The sequence below is a fragment of the Oncorhynchus masou genome, chromosome 24, assembly GCF_036934945.1.
Source record: "Oncorhynchus masou masou isolate Uvic2021 chromosome 24, UVic_Omas_1.1, whole genome shotgun sequence".
Classification (NCBI taxonomy): Eukaryota; Metazoa; Chordata; class Actinopteri; order Salmoniformes; family Salmonidae; genus Oncorhynchus; species Oncorhynchus masou.
Window position 1 is genome coordinate 80,580,194 of NC_088235.1, and position 6,674 is coordinate 80,586,867.

The window sequence follows — 6,674 nt, forward strand, 5'->3', positions numbered from 1 at the left end:
CCAAAAATGTTGTAAACTCTATGTAAGATTTTGTTATTGGATAAAATATCATAAATAATTCTCAAGTGTATGACCCCAGGTAATAACTGATTTATAAAGTTAAATTAATGTAAGTAATTCAGGTATTGGGCCCTCTTTTCGTTGGTTCTCTATATTAGTTCATACTTTTTGTATCCCCTCCCCCCTTTATTTGCAGATTAGAATTAATTAGCAATCAAAGAGCCTCCAGAGAGCTCAGGCTCTTAATTACCTCCTCATTTACATTTTTGCATATTAATGACTGCAGAGTTTTGGTGGGGTTTTTGCCGCAGTGGTTTAAAGGCACTTCAGTCCTCTCCTCTAGGGAAGGGAATGGCCAGAGGCGAGGCTCCAAGCCTCTCCCGTCCCCCAGAATGCTTCCTTGTGGGAGTTGGGCAGAGTGGGAGTGGACGTGGAGCTGGGCGGCAGGGTGCAGGGGTTAAGGATCAATGTCCCTGATCAACATAAGAAAGAACATATGTCTTCTGCAGCGCCTAATTATTGTTATTTTGAGGACTTAGGCACCTGATCTGAAAAAAGTATACCCTGAGAGTGAAACTGTCTCGGCATGTACATCACAGAGATACATATGTGAAAGGACTTAGAACAGTGCTGAATGTATCATGTTCAACCACATGTAAAGGACGGGGAATTTGTATGCCCACAGAACAAAGTGTCTAAGAGGAAAATGAAGATAGCAGGTTTCCCTGTTTCTCTGTAAATGAACAACATTTATAAGTGTTCATTGTAAAAACACCAGGGAGCCCAACTACCTCGGGTCATAACGAAGACGAAACACAAACGCACACCAGCGCACACACACACATATGCACGTACACATGCACACACTCAAAGTGGTGTCATCAGAGACGCTAGACAACAGCTCCCAGGCATTTCTTACCCCCCCGTGATGCTGTGCCTCTTATCCAATATGTTTAGACTATAACACATGGGCCTGAACATGGAAAATAACACCATATCCTACTGTGTCGGAGATACCTTACTCATTTCTTAGTCGTGTCAAGCCTAAAGACATTCTGCTCTTCATTGTAGTCATGAATTTGTTTTAGTATAGTGTACTGTAAGTGTACTCCATTCATGTTTTGTTATTTTAATATAGATTATGTAAGCTTCAAGTATTCCTGAAAAATACTAGATTCATTATGGGGCGGGGCAGGTAGCCTAGTGGTTAGGGCGTTGGACTAGTTACCGGAAGGTTGCAAGATCGAATCCCTGAGCTGACAAGGTAAAAATCTTTCATTCTGCCCCTGAACAGGGCAGTTAACCCACTGTTCCTGGGCCGTTGTTGAAAATAAGAATTTGTTCTTAAGTGACTTGCCGAGTTAAATAAAAGGTAAAATAAAAAAATGATACCTAAAAAATCCCACATACTCTCGATGTTAATGAAAATCTTTTCCAAATCGGAAGAAATTGTCCTTACCCCTTAAGACCATGAACTTCTACAAATGCACCATTAAGTGCATTCTGTCGGGCTGTATCACCGCCTGGTACGGCAATTGCACCGCCCGCAACTTGCAAGGCTCTCCACAGATGTGAGGCAGAGCTCGGTTTGTGGTTTTGGAAAGTATTGAAAGTCGCTATAGAAAGACAATAGAACACTCTAAAAGTGTTCCATTGACAAAGTTCAGTTACTAGCTAACTTACTAGCTTTTAAATTTGGATCCCATGACATGGTTAGCATCAGTTGCTGGGATCGCTACGATCTGTCCAGGGATCCTGCAAACCAAAAGTCTGAAGATCTGCTTGGCATAGCAGCTAGCCTAGCTGCTAACTAGCTATCAAGCTAGCAAGGTTTTCTTGAAAGCTTGAACACAGCCCACAACGGGATTTGCCCTTGTGACTGGTACTGCTAATTGTCCCGTGCTTGTGGCTGTTTAAATCCCTGCTGCTTGTTGCGGTTTCCATCTGAGCTGCGACCTGCCCTGTCTGGAACTGCATGGAGTAAAATGAAATCAAATTGTATTCTCACATGCTTCATAAACAACAGGTCTGGACTAACAGTGAAATGCTTACTACCAGTGTTAGCCTACGTTGCTACCATGTAATCCAAAGCCAAAGCCGGTGAGAGTAATGTGTTTCTCTATCACAGGTGAAAGATCTTTTAGATGAACAAAAATGGTTCTACAACCAGTTGTTAAAACAACAGCTCAAGAGCTTTGTCCAAATACTGATGGACTAAACTAATAAAAGAACGGACAATCTGACCAGATCTAATGTGTTATATTCTCCTACATTCATTTCACATTTACACAAACTTCAGTGTTTCCTTTCAAATGGTACCAAGAATATGTATATCCTTGCTTCAGGTCCTGAGCCACAGGGAGTTCGATTTGGATATATCATTTTAGGTGGAAATTGAAAAAAAGGGGGGCAGATCCTTAAGAGGTTGTTAAGAACAGTTTGCAGTTCTTCCAGAGGGACGTGGATGTCCTGAAAGAGACCTGCAGCAAAATGACAAGAAACTCTAAGTCCACGCAAGATGACAGCACTATCTGTGACTTATTATTACAAATTACTGGGAAAATAGTCTATCTAGAGGGGCAATGCAGGAGGAATAACATCATTGTGGATGGCATACCAGAGTCCTCACATGAGAACTGAGCAAGTCTGAGGATAACATTTTTAAAAGGATCACTGAAATGGTGACAGACTCAGGCTGACAGGGGTCAAGTTCCAAACGTTTAAGGATAAGATGGCTGTTCTGGAGAGAGCCAAGAACTTCAGAGGAACCATCTTCCTTATTAAAGAAGACTACTGTGAGCCAGAAGCGGAAATAACTTATCCCAGCCATAAAGACTGTCAGAGAGAGTGGGGACATTGCTTACATCCACTAAGACAGGCTCATTGTCCACCCTCCCTCACAAAAGACAGGGAGGAGTGAAGGAGCCTAGCTTCCGGGTCAGTAGCTTCAGCCCCACATCACACACACAGACATACACCAACTGACACTCACAAGTGCCTTATTGACTGACTATTACCTGGAAAATGTTCTTGTCATGCTTTGTGTTTTTTTTTTTTTTCCCTCCATATTATGTCTATCTCCAATAAGTTACCCAGTAAAGGGCTAAAAATAGCCCATATTAATATATGTAACCTCAGAAATTAGGTTTAAGAAATCAGTAACTTCTTAACATCAGATAACATGAATATATTTGCCATCTCTGAGACTCACTTAGATTGCCAAAGAGAGTGGGGACATGGCCAACAGTATGTGGACATCCCTTCAAATAAGTGGATTCGGATATTTCAGCCACACCCATTGCTGACAGGTGTATAAAATTGAGAACACAGCCATGCAATCTCCATAAACAAATATTGGCAGTATAATGACCTGTAATGAAGAGCTCAGTGACTTTCAACATGGTACCGTCATAGGATGCCACCTTTCCAACAAGTCAGTTCGTCATATTTCTGCCCTGGTAGAGTTGTCTTCTGGCATCCGCTGAATCTGGGTTTGGTGGATGCCAAGAGAACGCTACCTGCCCAAATGCATAGTGGCAACTGTAATGTTTGGTGGAGGAGGAATAATGGTCTGGGGCTGTTTTCCACAGTTCCGGCTAGGCCCCTTAGTTCCAGTGAAGGGAAATCTCAAAGCTACAGCATCCAATGACATTCTAAACAATTCTGCGCTTCCAACTTTGTGGCAACAGTTTGGGGAAGGCCCTTTCCTGTTTCAGCATGACAATGCCCTTGTGCATAAAGCGATGTCCATACAGAAATGGTTTGTTGAGATTGGTGTGGAAGAACTTGACTGGCCAGCACAGAGCCCTGACCTCAACCTCATCGAACACCTTTGGGATGAATTGGAATGCCTACTGCGAGCCAGGCCTAATCGCCCAACATCAGCGCCCGACCTCACTAATGCTCTTGTGGCTGAATGAAAGCAAGTCCCCGTAGCAATGTTCCAACATATAGTGGAAAGCCTTCCCAGAGGAGTGGAGGCTGTTATAGCAGCAAAGGGGGTACCAACTCTATATATAACATCTACAGAAGAAACAGGAATGCCTATGGTGAAGGTGTTGCTGTACATGTTCAGAGCCATATTCCTATACAGCTTAGAGAGAATCTCATGCCTAATGCTGTTAAAGTGTTACGGTTGCAGGTTCACCAACCTCATCTAAAGCCTCTTCTTTGGGGGTGCTGCTGTAGGCCACCAAGTGCTAACATTCATTATCTGGATAATATGTATGCAATGCTTGATAATGTGTGTGATGTTAACAGAGATGTCTATATTTTAGGTGACTGGTTTTCATCAAGCTGTCCACTCAAGAGGAAGCTGCTCACTGTAACCAGTGTAATTTTACCAATGCTGCAGAACTCTGCTCTGAAGTTGTATCCATACCCATTGGATGTACTAACCATAATATAGTTCCAAAAGCTGGGCCTAAAATAGAGTTTAAGAGATAATACAACACTTTTGGTACTAATTGTTATGTTGAAGATACAAAAAATATTTGTTGGTCTAATGTGAATAATATAGAGGATCCAGACCGTGCACTTGATCAAATCAAATTTTATTTGTCACATGTGCCGAATAAAACAGGTGTAGAACGTACTGTGACATGCTTAATTACAAGCCCTTAACCAATAATTCAGTTAAGAAAATAGAGTTAAGAAAATATTTACTAAAGTCAAAAAATGTAATAAAAAAAGTATAATATAAAGTAACACAATAAAGTAACATTAATTAGGCTATATAAAGTGGGTACCGGTACCGAGTCAATGTGCGGGGGTACAGGATTGTCAAGGTAATTTGTACATGTAGGTAGGGGTAAAGTGACTATGCATAGATAATAAACAGTGAGCAGCAGCAGTGTAAATACAAAGGAGGGGGGTGTGTCAATGCAAATTGTCCAGGTGGCCATTTGATTAATTGTTAAGCAGTCTTGTGGCTTGGGGGAAGAGGCTGTTATGGAGCCTTTTGGACCTAGACTTGGCGCTCCAGTAACTCTTGCTGTGCGGTAGCAGAGAGAACAGTCGATGACTTGGATGACTGGAGTCTTTGACCATTTCTTGGGCATTCCTCTGACACCACCTAGTATATAGGTCCTGAATGGCAGGAAGCTTGGCCCCAGTAATGTACTGAGCCGTACGCACTACCCTCTGTAGCGCCTTACCGAGCAGTTGCCATACCAGTTGCCATTTCCTGGTGTGTTTGGACCATGATAGTTTGTTGGTCATGTGGAACTCAGCCCTCCTTCTCCTGTAGTCCATGATCATCACCTTTGTCTTGCTTACGTTGAGGGAGAGATTGTTGTCCTGGCACCACACTGCCAGGTCTCTGACCTCCTCCATATAGGCTATCTCACCGTTGTCTGTGATCAGGCCTACCACCGTTGTGTCATTAGCAAACTTAATGATGGTGTTGGCCATGCAGTCGTGGGTGAACAGGGAGTACAGGAGGGGCGGATGTTGCCTGTATGGCTTCTGGTTGGGATATGTACGTACGGTCACTGAGGGGACGACGTCGTAGATGCACTTATCGACTATTAAACAGCTTCAATCTCCAGGCCATCAGACTGGTAAACAGCCATCACTAGCCGGCCTCCGCCCAGTACCGTGCCCTGAAACTTAGACACTGTCACCAGCCAGCACTTTAGAGACTGCTGCTCTAAGTACATAGTCATTGAACACTGGTCACTTTAATAAATGTTTACATACTGTATTCTAGTCTTGGCTCATCCAATATAACTACTGCTGCACATACCTTTTCTACTGATATACTGTCCATACACCCCATATATACATTTATATAACATACTATGACATTGCTCTTTCTGATATTTCTTCATTTATTTTTTGTTACTTTTTGGATTATGTGTGTATTGTTTTGTAATGCTAGATATTACTGCACTGTTGGAGCAAGAAAACACAATCATTTTGCTGCATGTGTCATATGGAAAAGGGGAGAGGTGCGGGGGCTGCCATAATCGAAATCCACATCTTCGGTGCCCGGTGGGTGGGTTAACTGCCTTGCTCAGGGGCAGAACGACAGATTTCTACTTTGTCAGCTTGGGGATTCAATCCATCAACATTTCAGTTACTGGCCCAAATGCTCTAACCACTAGGCTACCTGCTAACGTCTACCATTCTATGTACATGACCAATACACTATGTAGGAAATCAAATAAAAATGTATGACATCATGGGCTAAAGCTAGGAAGCATATACTGTATAACCACATGAATAACACAAGAGAATGCAAACACACTCACACACATTCGCACAGTGGGCTCTTAAGCCTTGTTCACATTGGTTTGAATGACTCCAATCCAGTTTTGGGGGAGCATGTTCTTTTTTCTGCAGTATGAACAGCCAAAAGGCACATGGAATCAGATATTTGAAGCCACATTTCAAACCACCTTCGAAGTCTGATTTCTGGCTATGCGGCTTGTGTCTGAACGGTCAAATCTGATTTATTTGCCCTGAAGTGGTTTTTAGACTGTTACTTGGCATATCTTGTTGCTTGCTACTCTGTTGACAGTTTGACAAGAACATGTGGTAGCTAACTCGCTTGATAATTGTTTACAAACAAATGAGTGAATGTGCTAGAAAGCTGAACAGCTACCTACCTAGCCAAAAATGACTCAATTTGAAATTCACCTTATCCTTTAAGGCTTTAAAAGACGTTCTGA